The sequence below is a fragment of the Sceloporus occidentalis genome, unplaced genomic scaffold (genome assembly GCF_023333645.1).
Source record: "Sceloporus occidentalis isolate IW3139 unplaced genomic scaffold, rSceOcc1.0.p SCAF_2, whole genome shotgun sequence".
NCBI classification, from domain to species: Eukaryota; Metazoa; Chordata; class Lepidosauria; order Squamata; family Phrynosomatidae; genus Sceloporus; species Sceloporus occidentalis.
The window spans coordinates 214,285,397-214,299,311 of NW_028316982.1; the positions used below are offsets into that span (position 1 = coordinate 214,285,397).

The 13,915-nt window shown below is 41.3% G+C and overlaps 1 protein-coding gene across 13 annotated transcripts in view; it reads left to right on the forward strand.

Moving 5' to 3' along the window:
- ROBO2 (roundabout guidance receptor 2) overlaps window positions 1-13,915 on the forward strand; it is a 1,130,584-nt gene that overhangs the window by 623,071 nt on the left and 493,598 nt on the right. The window lies entirely within an intron of this gene.

Below are 13,915 nucleotides of genomic sequence, written 5' to 3' on the forward strand. Positions count from 1 at the left end.
ATTCAGTTCTGCTTTGATGCCAATTTTTGGGTGTTCAGGACAGTGGGTGGGTGTAAGGCGTGGTTTAGGTGCCCTTTGCTTACCAGTGATAAGTGGAGAAGGAGGAGTGGACAATTTCTTTCAGTTGAGAAAGTAACTGATAAACTTTTTTTCTCTATAGAAAAAATACATTGGCAAATGACCTCCCCCCCCCCAAAAAAAAAAAAAAAAAAAACACCTGGGGATTATCATGTTATGAAGAAGCATTGCCCACTTCTTATTCTCTATAGCACTAGTGCACTTTTTTTTTTTAAAAAGTGGCCTTCAAAAAATCAATGCAGTGACAAATGAATTGATAAATAGGTATGATGTGTCATCTTCAAATATAATTTTGAAGATGGATGACCTGTCTGAAGTGTGAAGACAGGAAGGGATAGACAAGACTGATGGCTTGAGTTACCATCTGATTCATTGGTGGTGAATCACTGATTCATTATTCCACCTGTGGAATCAAGCTGATCCTCGCACGTTTGAACCAAAGGTTATTGCAACCTAACATGGGACTAGAATCATGTTGGATTTTACTTGTACTGTCATCTGTAAAGCCATTTGGGGAGATGATTCTTAATTATTTTCTTGTCTACCAATTTCCTACTCAGGACATTCCTCCAGATATGTTTTCCTCCTATAGAGTGTTTGAAATGTCTGTTTCTAAGGGCAAACATATTTGAAAATATATGTTTCAGAAACTACTGGAGAAGAGGTAAAAAAGTGAGTTGCCTTCCACCACTACTTATCCCTTCCTGGAGCAGCTTTTTAATAAAAGAAGCAGCAGTATACAATTACATGTATACTTAACATATAATTTTGTTTTAAGATGTAGGGTTAAAAACGGATAGAGAGATGCATCATCTTCATGGCTGAAGAATAAACAACTGAAAGTACAATTTGAAAATCAGTATTTCTGAGAGGAGAGTAGAATCACAAACATGCAAAGAAGTGAATCATGACCTATTCATTTGATACCATTAAAAAAAATGCCCCAAATGCCTTGCCAGAGAGGCAATTTGCTTATATTATAAAATTTAAGAGGAGTAGCTGAGATCACCAGATTTAAAATTTGTATTTATATAGCTTCTATTCAGTGTACATTGCACATTTGACCCCATATGATGGAGTAAATGAAAGCTCTTATTTAAAGTAATGCAGTCAGTTCAAAAATATTGTGCTAATAAAGTTATGCATTCTAATTGAAAGATTTATGGTGATCCATTTAGTTGTTACTAGGTTATTTGTGACAGGCAGATGCAAAGTAACCTGATTAGAGGAGGCATTGTGATGACTTGTAGCTGCAGAGGAGAATAAAGCTTCAAACCATTGTCGTGGTGTATTCTCTAAAATGTATTCAGTACATGATTTAAAGGCAGGCATGTGGTCATTAAATTTAAGTTTGCAGCTGCCTAGCTAGAGGTGGTTAACATTTAAAACACCAAATAAAATAGCAAAATGCACTTCTGGCCAGTTAACTGTTCCTTCAGAATTCAGCTCTGCAAATTAAGGAAGTCGTTCTTGAAAAAAAATACATTGTAATGTGTTATGAACTATTGTTTCTATAAAGGCATACTAATAAATATTGCTGTGCAATAAAATAAACATTGAAGCATGAACTGGATTATAATCTGGACACACAGAGTGCCTCTTATCCCAAGTGACATTGCTTAAATCAGGCCTTTATGTCTCTTTTCTAGTGCTTTCATATAATTTTATAAACATATGTTATCACCTATTTTTCTTGCTTCCTAAAGAATGAAGTAAAAAACATTTTATCTGACTTTGTCTACTATTCTTTTGAGAGGATGGTGAAGATGTTAGTGAAAGTATACTTGCCTTTGTAGAGAAGAAAACAAGGAAGTTTAGTACAGGGAAATTTACTGTCAAAGTATAATCATGGTGTGAATTTCATATGATCCTCTTTAAGAAACCAAGATGTGTGTTTAAGCAATTCCCAAATTAGGGACAAAAAAATTAAAGTGAATTTCTCAGGAAAAGGCCCCAGTATATCCTTATGCCAGTACCAGGTATGGATTTTACTGTTTTACAGCCCTTGCAAGAGTATCCCAAAGTAGTTTAAAATAACATTAGAAACTAATAATGAAGTGTAAGTGGTAAACACAGGAGATTAACACACTCTCTTTTAATGCACCTTATCCCCAATGGGATAAAGGTGCATTTATTTTTTAAACCAGTTTTATTGCTTTTGTCTATGGATGGGGGAATGCATCCCATTTATAACCTGGATGCCAGCTGGTCTTATCCCATGCCTTTTCAAGAATGGGAAAATCCTATTCTCGAAAAGCCACAGAATAAGCCCAGATGGCATCCGGGATGTATTTGCCTGGCGACGGGTGAATGCAATAAAACCCATTTAAAAAACGAATGTACCTTTATCCTGTCGGGGATAAGGCTCATTAAAAGAGAGTACACTAATCCCCACAGTTAGGACCAGCAGTTTATGGCCAACTGGCAAATAGAGATTGGGAAATTATACCTTTAAGCTTCTGATTAAAGTTAATTTAAAAAGTGAAATAAAAACATTTGACAGTCCACTAAAAGCAATCATGGATGGGATCAGCCTCATTTTTTTTTCAGGAATGAATTTCATAGCTGAAGCATCAAACACCCTGTCCATAAGTTATTTAAGGTTCTGTAAGAAAACACTTAATTATCAGACCTAACTGGAGATCACAATAAATTGTCCCTCCAGGATTCTAAAACCATGCTATACACTATAGAAACAAGTTATATTCAGTTTTCATGAGCACATGATGATCTATAATCTTAATTTTTGTTACTCATCTATCTTTGTGATTTTTGTCATCTTAAAAAAAGAGGTGAAAAAGAAAACAAGAAGTTATCAGTGTATAGATTCACCTGCCTTTTAAGATGTGTTTTCTGGTTACTGTTTTTTTAATGCTTGAAAATTACAGATAAACTTCATTAATTTGATGAGGGATCCACTATTTCATCAGTACTACCTGCCTACATGGCTCGCTTGGGGCCGTTTGCACATGCACATAGTCCAAAGGCTTACTTATGGAAAGAACATACCCCTCCTTGAATCAGTGGAATTTATCTATGTAATTTGTAAGTGTGGAAACAACAGAATGTCACAAAATCTTCTTATGGAGGCTTGACTTGACTGCTTGTGTGTGCACACATGTGTCTCTTGGTAAGTGATCTAAGGGGAGGGGGGAGGCATCAAGCTGACTATGGAGGCTAGCTTGTGATGGAGTGAGCACTGTTTGGTATCTTTCCCCCTCTTTCTTTGAGACTGGACCCATCTTTGCTCCTTCAATCTGCATTCATTCCATGGTGCTTCTGAGCAGGGACGTAGCCAGGATTTTAGGAAGGGGGGTTCCAGACTAAGGGCCACCATTATAATGGGGCTTGGGTGCAGCAGCGCAGCAGCACACACCATTCATTTTTCTAATGGAAGGGGGGGTCCGGACCCCAAGATACCCCCCCCCCGGCTACGTCCCTGTTCTGAGACTGTGGGCAATGCTCCTTCAATCTGCATTTTGTCTGTGGTGCTTCTGCAATTGTGGTCAGTGCATCTCCTGTAGTATTACTGTACAGTATTTGTACTTGTAATACAGTATATAGTATAAAACACACACACACAAACATACACATATACTATACCATAATACAGGGGTAGGCAACCTTTTTGAGCCGGGGGCCGGGTTGCTGTCCCTCAGACAACTGGGGGGGCCGAAGCCAATAAATAAATAATTTTTTTAAAATTAAATAAATAAATAAACTGGGACAAATGTAGGACAAAATTTTCAAATGGATGACACTTTTTAAATAAAAAATGGAGGACACGCGAAAAATTTGCTGATTTTTTAAAAAATGTTAAGATAAATGCATGTTTCTGAGGTTTCTATAGACAATTGCCCCACCATGCCCCTTGCGCGAGATGCCAAAGGCCCCGGTGGCAATCGGTGGCAGGACCGGGCTGGGGCCAGTCCCAAGGCCTCGCTGGGCCGCATCCGGCCCGCGGGCCGCAGGTTGCCTACCCCTGCCATAATATAAATAATAATAAATTAATAATAAATTGTTTATTTATTGACCGCTTTTCCCAGGATCAAAGCGGTGTACAACATGTAAGATAAATACATTACAAGCAATGACATATTTAAAAATTTGGGAAATATTAAAATGGCTTACAGTCTAAAATCAAATATTTACAACATACAGCATACAGTTCGGCAATTATTAAGATTCCAATATATATACACCATAGACAATCGTGGGGAAAAACTTATTACAAGGAGTTAGGAGGGTACGCTTGTTGGAAGAGGTAGGTTTTTAGTGCCTTTTTAAAGGCTTCCACCGTTCCACTAAGGTGGATCTCATCTGGTAAAACATTCCAGAGAGAAGGCGCTACAGCTGTAAAAGCCCTTTGCTGGGTAGTCGCCAATCTCACCTTAGGATGTCCGAGTAATAATTTACCTATTTTCCTGAGTGTGCGGGGAGGATTATGCAGAGAGAGGCGTTCCCTCAGGTAACCTGGGCCCAAGCCATTTAGGGCTTTAAAGGTAATAAGCAACACTTTGTACTGGGACCAGAAACGAATTGGCAGCCAGTGAAGAGATTTTAAAATAGGTGTTATGTGGGCAGATCTCGCTGTCCCCGTAATCAGTCTGGCTGCAGTATATACTGAGAGCAGAATATTAAAGATAATATTTTGCTCATTTAATTTTGTATAATACAGTGGAGCCTTTCCTTATGCGGGGAATCCGTTCCGAACCCCCCTGCATAAGACATATTCTGCATAAGCTTGAGCCCCATTCAATAGAATGTGCTTGTGGCGGCGCGGTGTGCATGCACCACGGGATCATGCACCATTCATTCAATTGCAGCGTGACTTCCGCGTAAACCAGAAGCCGCGTGTGGTGTTCCCGCATATGGTGCGGGCACACTGTATAGTGTGTTATTTATCTTTAGCATGCATTTAGAAGTGACGTATAGTGTGTTATTTTTGTTTTTCAGCACCTAAAATGCGTTTATGAAGCTAAAAACAGCAACCCCTGGGTTCCACTTTTTATCCAATTCCACCTTTTGAAAGTCCTCCAGTCGCTAATCTGTCAGATAAGCAGGGGCTTCTTGTATTAGATTCTGGCTGCAACCGCATACAACTGCTAGTAAGATTCACATGTATTAGTGAAGCCTCCATTCAGTGAAACCTCCATAAGTTTACTCTGTAAAGCAGAACTACCACCTCACCAGGATACTCCCTTATGTAAGAGCCAGTGAAATTGATGATAATTAGGCAAAGGAATCTCCAGGTTGATAATTTTCTCATTTCTTAATTTCTAAAATGAACAATCTCCAAATACTGTAAAATGAAAAGGGTAGTTTGATATAATGATTTCATTTGCCATCACTTAAACACAATAGTCACAAATAATAAAATGCTTCATTTTTTCTGTTAAAGAGTTCATGAGCCTTAAAATTAAAATTTTAAATACTCATTTTTCTCACTGACTTAAACTGGTATCATGGCTTGAATAACAAAAAAGGAATTTTTCTTTAGAGATCATTTCCACAAAATCCTTATAGATTTAATATGATAATAATATACAGTATAATAATAATAATAATGAAGCCACATTACGTAGTGTCCTCATTGATTGCACTTAATGATATGTCCTGTTTTTCTCTGCTTGTTTTTGCTAGTTATTGTTCGAATATGGGACTTAGAAATGAATAATTGAGTCAGCACCATCCAGAAAATCTTACAAGAAGAGATAGCATTCTCAGCAGCCATGTGCTATAGTTCTGCTCTTTCAATTATAAATGAAAAATGCTGCAGTAGGAAAATTTTGACTGTTTACATCTTTACCTGTCAACAGTTCTGAAACGTGTTTGGTACCATGTTTTCCAGGGCTCTTCCTGATCAAAGTAGGACTGCTTACCAAGACCTTTATAAGATAATAACAGAAATCTGGAGTCAGAAGATGGAGAAAGACGGTTTAGGAGCCTTGCTGCTAATTTCTCTTCCAGCATAATCAAATCAGTACAGCCACCCAGCCAGGACTCATAACCCTTAATAAGTCACTCTGCTCGATTAAGAGAAATTGATTTTCCTCCATCGTGGATCATAGTGATTATGATAAATATTGTATCTCCTGTTCACTTTCTTTCGTCCCTGCCAATGTCCATTTGTTTGCTGGCCGGCAGGTAAATGAGCTGGGAAGATGACGCGATGTCATTAACTGCAGTTGGTGTCAGCACTCTGACAGCTGCAGAATTGAACGGCTGTGCAGATCAGTGCAGAATCCCATTGTGAGCTTCCTCTGCAGGAGTTACACACAGTTGACAACTGTAGTGACAACCTTAAATGTTGGAAACCATGGGTTAGTAATTTGTAACTGCAGCTAGTTTGAAAATGTTAGAGTGGGGGTTATGGCCAGCTGATGGCAGTTGTTAGAATAAGAAATGTAAGGAGGAGAAGAAGAGCCAAGGTGCAATGCCTTGACAAAAGAGCCAAGGACACATTTCTAAAACAGTGATGCTAAGTATGCAGCTCAGTAGGGCCAAATGTTCAAAATGCAAGTTCTTTGAAATTGCCTGCCTGGTATGCATGCCTCAGCCCATCTCATGTATCTTTCTAATTTGGCATATCAACTGATGATGACTGTTATTGTTTGATAAACCTAATAGTTGTTACAAAAAGTCAAGTGTACCTTTTGTATGAGGTTGTATAAGAAGTACTTTGCATATGCTTTAGCTGTGGTTGTCAACTCCAACAAGTTGCTGTGATGACTACCAGTTTGACATCTGAAAAGGGAAATGGGATAAATTCATGGTTGTTAACACCATCTTTGGCTACTGAGCAGCATGGCTATGCCATACCTCCTGGTTTAAATACAGTGTGCTTCTCAATGTCATTTACTAGAGAACCTGGTTGTACTCATAGTGTGTTGGTGGCTTTCTGATAGGCAGCTGGTCTGTGAACAGAATGCTGGACCAGATGGACCTTGAATATGATTCAACATTGCTCATCTTAGATTCAAATGTATGCCGCAGACTGATTATTAATTACGGTATATACTTCTATATATGCCCCTGGTGAAAGAACTTCATTGGCTGCCAGTTTGTTTCCAGGCACAATTCAAAGTGCTGGTCATGACCTATCTGGCAGACTGTGGGGCTGAACAGACCACCCCTTTTAGCACTGGATTGGGACTGGATTGGGATCACAGCAACTACATGCTGCAGCCCTGATCAGGCCTTTCTGTGGTGCAAAAAGAAGACAAAAAAAGCAGCTCCTTTTTGCACCGAGAAAATGGCACCATAGCCATTGGCGTGGTGGCTTTTCAGTGCTCCTTTGGCACTGTGTAATCTGGACGCAGTACCAGAGGAACGCCATGATGCCACCCACCATGTGGTGGGGTGCATGGCATCATGGCAGCATGGGGCAGATTTGGAGCATTTGTAGTGTGAAACCAAGCCTCCACTCCAGCCTGATGCCAGCCTTAGTGGTCAGTCTGTCAAAGCTGTGCATTTCTCTGTATGATCCAGGCCTTGGGATCCTCAGGAGAGGCCCTTCTCTCAGACCCAACCCCATCACAAGAACAGTTGGTGAGGACATGAGAGAGGGCCTTCTCATTGGCTGCCCCTAGACTGTGGAACACCCTTGCCAGGGAGACCAGAATAGCCCCTTCCTTGTTGTCCTTCCGCCAGCAGGTTAAAACCTTCTTACGCAGTCAGGCTTTTAAAAACAGAATGTTTTTAAAGGACGGGCTTGGGGTGTTGTATTGTTCTAAGTGTTTTAAACACATTTATCTTTTAAACTGTGTTTTATTCTTTTAATAAGCAATCTATTTTATTATTGTAACAATTTAATTCTGTTTTAATGTACCACTTTTTTATGTTTTTAATTGTACTGTTTAATATTATGAGCCACTGTGGATCCCAGTTCTGGAAAAAGAGCAGGATGATGATGATGATAATGATGATAATACTTGTGCACAAGTTGAAAAATGTATGCCAAATAAAATTGAGCCCAAAAACTCAGGACAGTTTATACTGAGTCAGTGTGAGATCTCTGTCCCTTGCACCACCACTTCTGACCTTTGGTAATGCCTGCTTGAAAAAGCGGTAGTGGCAGTGGCCCTTTGACACTTCCCTGCCACAACAGGGAGGGTAGAAGGAGTAGCTGCTTCTTTTAGAAGCACACCTTGATTTTGGCATTTTATATAAGAGACTTGAACATCTACAGATTTTGGTATCCACAAGGTGTCCTGGAACCAAACCTCAGTGAACAACAAGGGCCCACTGTATGTGGTTGTACGTGCACCAGTCAGATGACATGAGGCTATTTTAATGGGAATGTATATCCCAATCTGCAAACTATTTGACTGTGATAAACAGTCAAGTTAGACAATGTATGCATTTACTTATCTTCCATGACAGCATACAATTTCCATTTATACATAACAAAGTAAAATTTACCTATGTTCATCACGGCTGTGACTGTCCTGATACTGAAAGTAAAAAACAAACAAAACAAAACAAAAACATTTTTGTTAATCTAATTAAAATTCTAGAAAGGCAAGTTAAAATTTTTCATTTTTTTTTTGTTCTGATTCTTTTATAATTGACCATCTCCACTACCTGAATTATCATTATTTGGTGAACAGTAGCCCTAGCACTTAGGAGATTTCAGTGACTAAACAACTAAACTTGTTTAGTTTCTCCTCACATAAATCACTGAATGAATCTAAACTTGCTGAAGTTCTAGAATTTATACTAAGACAGAGTGTCATGTAAATGTCAGCAGCAGGACATGATATGACCTTAAGGCATTGATTATGCCTTTACTCAGACATGCCCAAGAGCTGGATATGTGGCGTGATGCATTCAAAAGAAATAAGTTTGTCTTCAGAAATTAATCTTCAGAAAGGTCATTTTTATTTCACAGAACTGAAACACAAGACCTAAATACAAATAATTTGTAACAACAAAAAGAGAAATAGATCTTAACTATTGCTCCCTGCCATATATTCTGCCCTAACTTAATGGAGGCTGATTTTTTTCAATGCTAACATGTAGTCCGTAAAACAGTAATATAGTTCTGAATGTGTAGGAAAGTCCTTAATATGTTTGCTAAAAGCTTTCAATTGAAATGTTTCACATGGTTTGATTGTTCTTACCCATTTCAGTTTGGAATGGTTGCACGTTGAAGAAAAAAGAAGCAGAATTTTTTTTTATAATTGTTATAAGCATTTTTACATCAGTTTACTGACATTTTCACCTAAGCAAAACATTCTAGAAAACATGTAATTGCTGAGCATCGTGTTAATCATAGAATCATAGAATCATAGAGTTGGAAGAGACCGCAAGGGCCATCCAGTCCAACCCCCTGCCATGCAGGAAATCCAAATCAAAACATCCCTGACAGATGGCCATCCAGCCTCTCCTTAAAGACCTCCAAGGAAGGAGACTCCACTACACTCTGAGGGAGTGTGTTCCACTGTCAAACAGCCCTTACTGTCAGGAAGTTCTTCCTAATGTTGAGGTGGAATCTCTTTTCCTGTAGCTTGCATCCATTGTTCTGGGTCCGGTTCTGTGGAGCAGCAGAAAACAAGCTTGCTCCCTCCTCAATATGGCATCCTTTCAAATATTTAAACAGGGCTATCATATCACCTCTTAACCTTCTCTTCTCCAGGCTAAACATCCCCAGCTCCCTGAGTCGTTCCTCATAGGGCATAGTTTCCAGACCCTTCACCATTTTAGTCACCCTCCTTTGGACACACTCCAGTTTCTCCACATCCTTTTTAAATTGTGATGCCCAGAACTGGACACAATATTCCAGGTGGGGCCTGACCAAAGCAGAATACAGTGGCACTATTACTTCTCTTGATCTAGACACTATACTTTTATTGATGCAGCCTAAAATTGCATTGGCCTTTTTAGCTGCCGCATCGCACTGTTCACTCATGTTCAGCTTGTGGTCCACTTGGACTCCCAGATCCCTTTCACATGTAGTCTCATTCAGCCAGGTGTCCCCCATCCTATATCTGTGCATTTTATTTTTCTGCCCTAAGTGCAGTACCTTACATTTCTCTGTGTTGAGTTTCATTTTGTTAGCTTTGGCCCAGCTTTCTAGTCTATTCAGGTCATTTTGAATGTTGATCCTGTCCTCTGGAGTATTAGCTATTCCTCCTAATTTGGTGTCATCTGCAAATTTGCTTCCAATTCTGTCATCCAGGTCATTGATAAAGATGTTGATAACATTGGGCCCAGGACAGAGCCCTGTGGGACCCCACTGGTCACTTCTCTCCAGGCTGAAAAGGTGCCATTGTTGAGCACCCTTTGGTTTCGGCCGGTCAACCAGTTACAAATCCATGTAACAGTTACCTTGTCTAGCCCACCTTTTACAAGCTTGTTTGCAAGAATGTCATGGAAAACCTTGTCAAAGGCCTTACTGAAATCAAGATATACTATATCCATAGCATTCCCTTCATCTACCAAGCTGGTAACTTTATCAAAGAATGAGATAAGATTTGTCTGGCATGATTTCTTTCTCTGAAACCCGTGTTGACTTTTTGTGATTATGGCACTGCTTTCTAGATGTTCACAGACTCCCTGTTTAATGATCTGCTCTAGAATCTTTCCTGGTATTGATGTCAGACTAACTGGACAATAATTGTTGGGATCCTCTTTTTCTCCCTTTTTGAGGATGGGAACAACATTTGCCCTCCTCCAGTCTGCTGGGATTTCTCCTGTTTTCCAGGAGTTTTCAAATATGATTGCCAATGGCTCCGATATTACATTTGCCAGTTCTTTTAGTGCCCTTGGATGTAGTTCATCTGGTCCTGGAGACTTAGGCGGGTTACAGACCGCCGAAAAGCGGCGGCCTGCACCCGCCCCTTTCCCAGCCGGATCGGGGCCTCAGTGGCTAGAGCGACAGCTGCTGAGGCCCCGATCCGTCACTTTCCAGGCTGCAGGGAAGCGGCAAAAGGCCCCTTCCCCGCAGCCTGGAAAGGGGTGTCCTTGGGGCTTCAAGCTCCAAGGACATCCCGCGGCGGCGGGGAGGAGGAGAAAGGGGCCGCTTGGCCCCTTTATCCTCTGCGTCGCTGGACGCAGCTGTCTGAAGGCTGCGCCCAGCGATGCAAACGGCAAAAGGAGCTTTGTTTCGGAGCTCCTTTTGCGGCCGGGGAAGGGGCGCACTATGCACCCTAGTGCAGCGTGTGGAACGGCCGCCGCCATTTTGTGCACGCTCTGCGTGTGCTAGGGTTGGGGGCGTCCGGAAAGGATGCCCCTTTCTAACCCTAGCACGCGCTGAGCGCGCACTTTTAGGCCCGTTTGTAACGGGCCTTAAATTCATTTAGATTAACAAGGTATTCCTCTACTATCTCTTTACTTATTCTGTGCTGAAACTTGCCTAATCTGTCCTCTGCTCCTCAGGTTGCGCACCCTTTTCCTTTTCTGAGAACACTGAGGCAAAGAAGGTGTTGAGCAGTTCTGCCTTTTCTCTGTCTCCTGTTAGCATTTTGCCATCTTCTCCATGCAGTGGTCCTACCATTTTCTTCTTCTTCCTTTTGCTGCAGACATATCCCAAAAAGCCCTTTTTATTCTTTTTAACCTCTCTAGCAATCCTGAGTTCATTCTGCGCTTTAGCTTTTCTGACTTTACCCCTACACATGCCTGCTATTTCTTTGAATTCCTTTTTTGTGATTTCGCCCTTTTTCCATTTCTTATACATGTTCTGTTTAAAACTTAGCTCAGTTGAAAGTCCCTTAGTCATCCATCCTGGTTTCTTGAGACACCTCCCATTTTTCTTTCTCACTGGAACTGTTTGAAATTGTGCCTTCAGTATCTCCCTTTTGAGAAATTTCCATCCGCCCTGAACTCCCTTTTCTTTTAGTATTTCTGACCACAGGATCACCCTCAATACTTCTCTAAGTTTACTGAAATCTGCTCTCCTAATGTCTAGAATGCATGTCTGACTATGTCTGGCTTCTCCTTTCCATTGTATAACAAACCCCAGGAGAACATGGTCACTTCCACCTAAGGATCCCACCACTTGCACCCCATTAACCAAGTCATCCTTGTTGGTTAGGATCAGATCTAAAATAGTTGACCCCCTTGTTGCCTCTTCCACCTTTTGGACCATGAAATTGTCTTCCAGGCAAGTGAGGAATTTGCTAGACCTTGAGGATTTTGCTGAGTTTGACTTCCAGCAAATATCAGGATAGTTGAAGTCGCCCATCACTACTACATCTCTCTTTTCTGACTGTGTGGTCATCTGTTCTAGAAAGATATCATCCAATTCTTCAGTCTGACTTGGGGGTCTGTAGTAGACTCCCACCATAACATCCTTGTTGTTTCCCTCCCCTTTAATTTTTATCCAGATGCTCTCTACCTGGCTTCCATGATTGATGTCCTGGATCTCTTCACTGGTGTAAAAATCTCTGACATATAAGGCTATTCCTCCTTCTTTCCTGTTTGGCCTATTTCTCTCAAAAAGGTTATACCCCTCTATTTCCACATTCCAATCATGAGACTAATCCCACCAGGTTTCAGTGATGCCTATTATATCATATTTGCTTTGTTGTACTAGAAGTTCGAGTTCATCTTGCTTATTTCCCATGCTCTGTGCATTAGTGTAGAGACATCGCAGACCATGGGTCCCATTTACTTGCTGCTTGTGCAAGTTTTTTTGCCTCCCACTGTTGGGTCCTTGCACTTTTTTTCTTGTTTCCTCTATGTCAGTTTGACTATTTTCGCCATCCCTTTCGCCTTCCTTAATATTGTCTCCCTTCCCCTTGGAATTCAGTTTAAAGCTCTCCTGATCAAGTTCTTGAGACTGTTGGCAAAAACATTTCTTCCAACTGGCGTGAGATGCAACCCGTCTGTTGCAAGAAGTCCCTCCTCATGGAACCGCAGCCCATGATCGAAGAATCCAAATCCTTCTCGGCGGCACCATCTGCAAAGCCAGTTGTTCACATCTGCTATTTTCCTCTCCCTTCCTGGACTGTGCCCTTCAACTGGCAGAAGAGACGAGATGACAACCTGTGCATCCATTCCTTTCAGGTTTCTACCAAGCGCCTCATAATCCCTTTTGATGTTCTGCAGGCTGTGTCTTGCAGTATCATTGGTTCCCACGTGGACCAAAAGGAAGGGGTATTGGCCAGTAGGCTTGACCAGTCTTGTCAGCCTCTCTGTCACATCACAGATCTTTGCCCCTGGGAGACAACACACCTCTCGAGACATCTTGTCAGGCCTACAAATCACTGCTTCTGTACCCCTCAGCAAGGAGTCCCCCACTACGACCACACGCCTCCTCCGAGGCTTAGCAGCGACTGTTCCCTCTGGTGGAACTCTCAGGCTCCCCTGCTCTGTCCCTGAAGTCTGTCCATGCTGCTTTTCTTTGTCCTCCTTGATAAGTGAAAGAGCTTTGAATCGATTCTCTAGCTGCAAGCTCCCCAAACAATCCCTTCTTGGCCTACTTCTCTGTGTGACATTCCTCCAGATGTCTGCCTCCTGTGTATGTGAAGTGACCTCCTCTGCTCCAGCAACTTCCTTTGCATGGTACTCGTCCAGGATTGTTAGTTCTGTTGTGTCCAGGAAATCCTCCTGCTCCCTAATATGCTGAAGTGTAGCTACTCTGGACTCCAGCTGCTGCACTTTCTCCTCCAAGAGGGCTACCAACTTGCATGTGGGGCATGTGAAGTTCTCCACTTCTGTAGACAAGAAGACAAACATCCTACAAGTTTTGCAGGTGACTGCCATGGTTCCGTTAGTGTCCATACTGAAAAGTCTTAGGAAATTACTGGAACAGGACTGTGGGCTTTCTCCTAAAAAAAAAAAATCCTCCAGAAAACACCAACATTAAAGCCCCTGATGTTTCAACAATTTG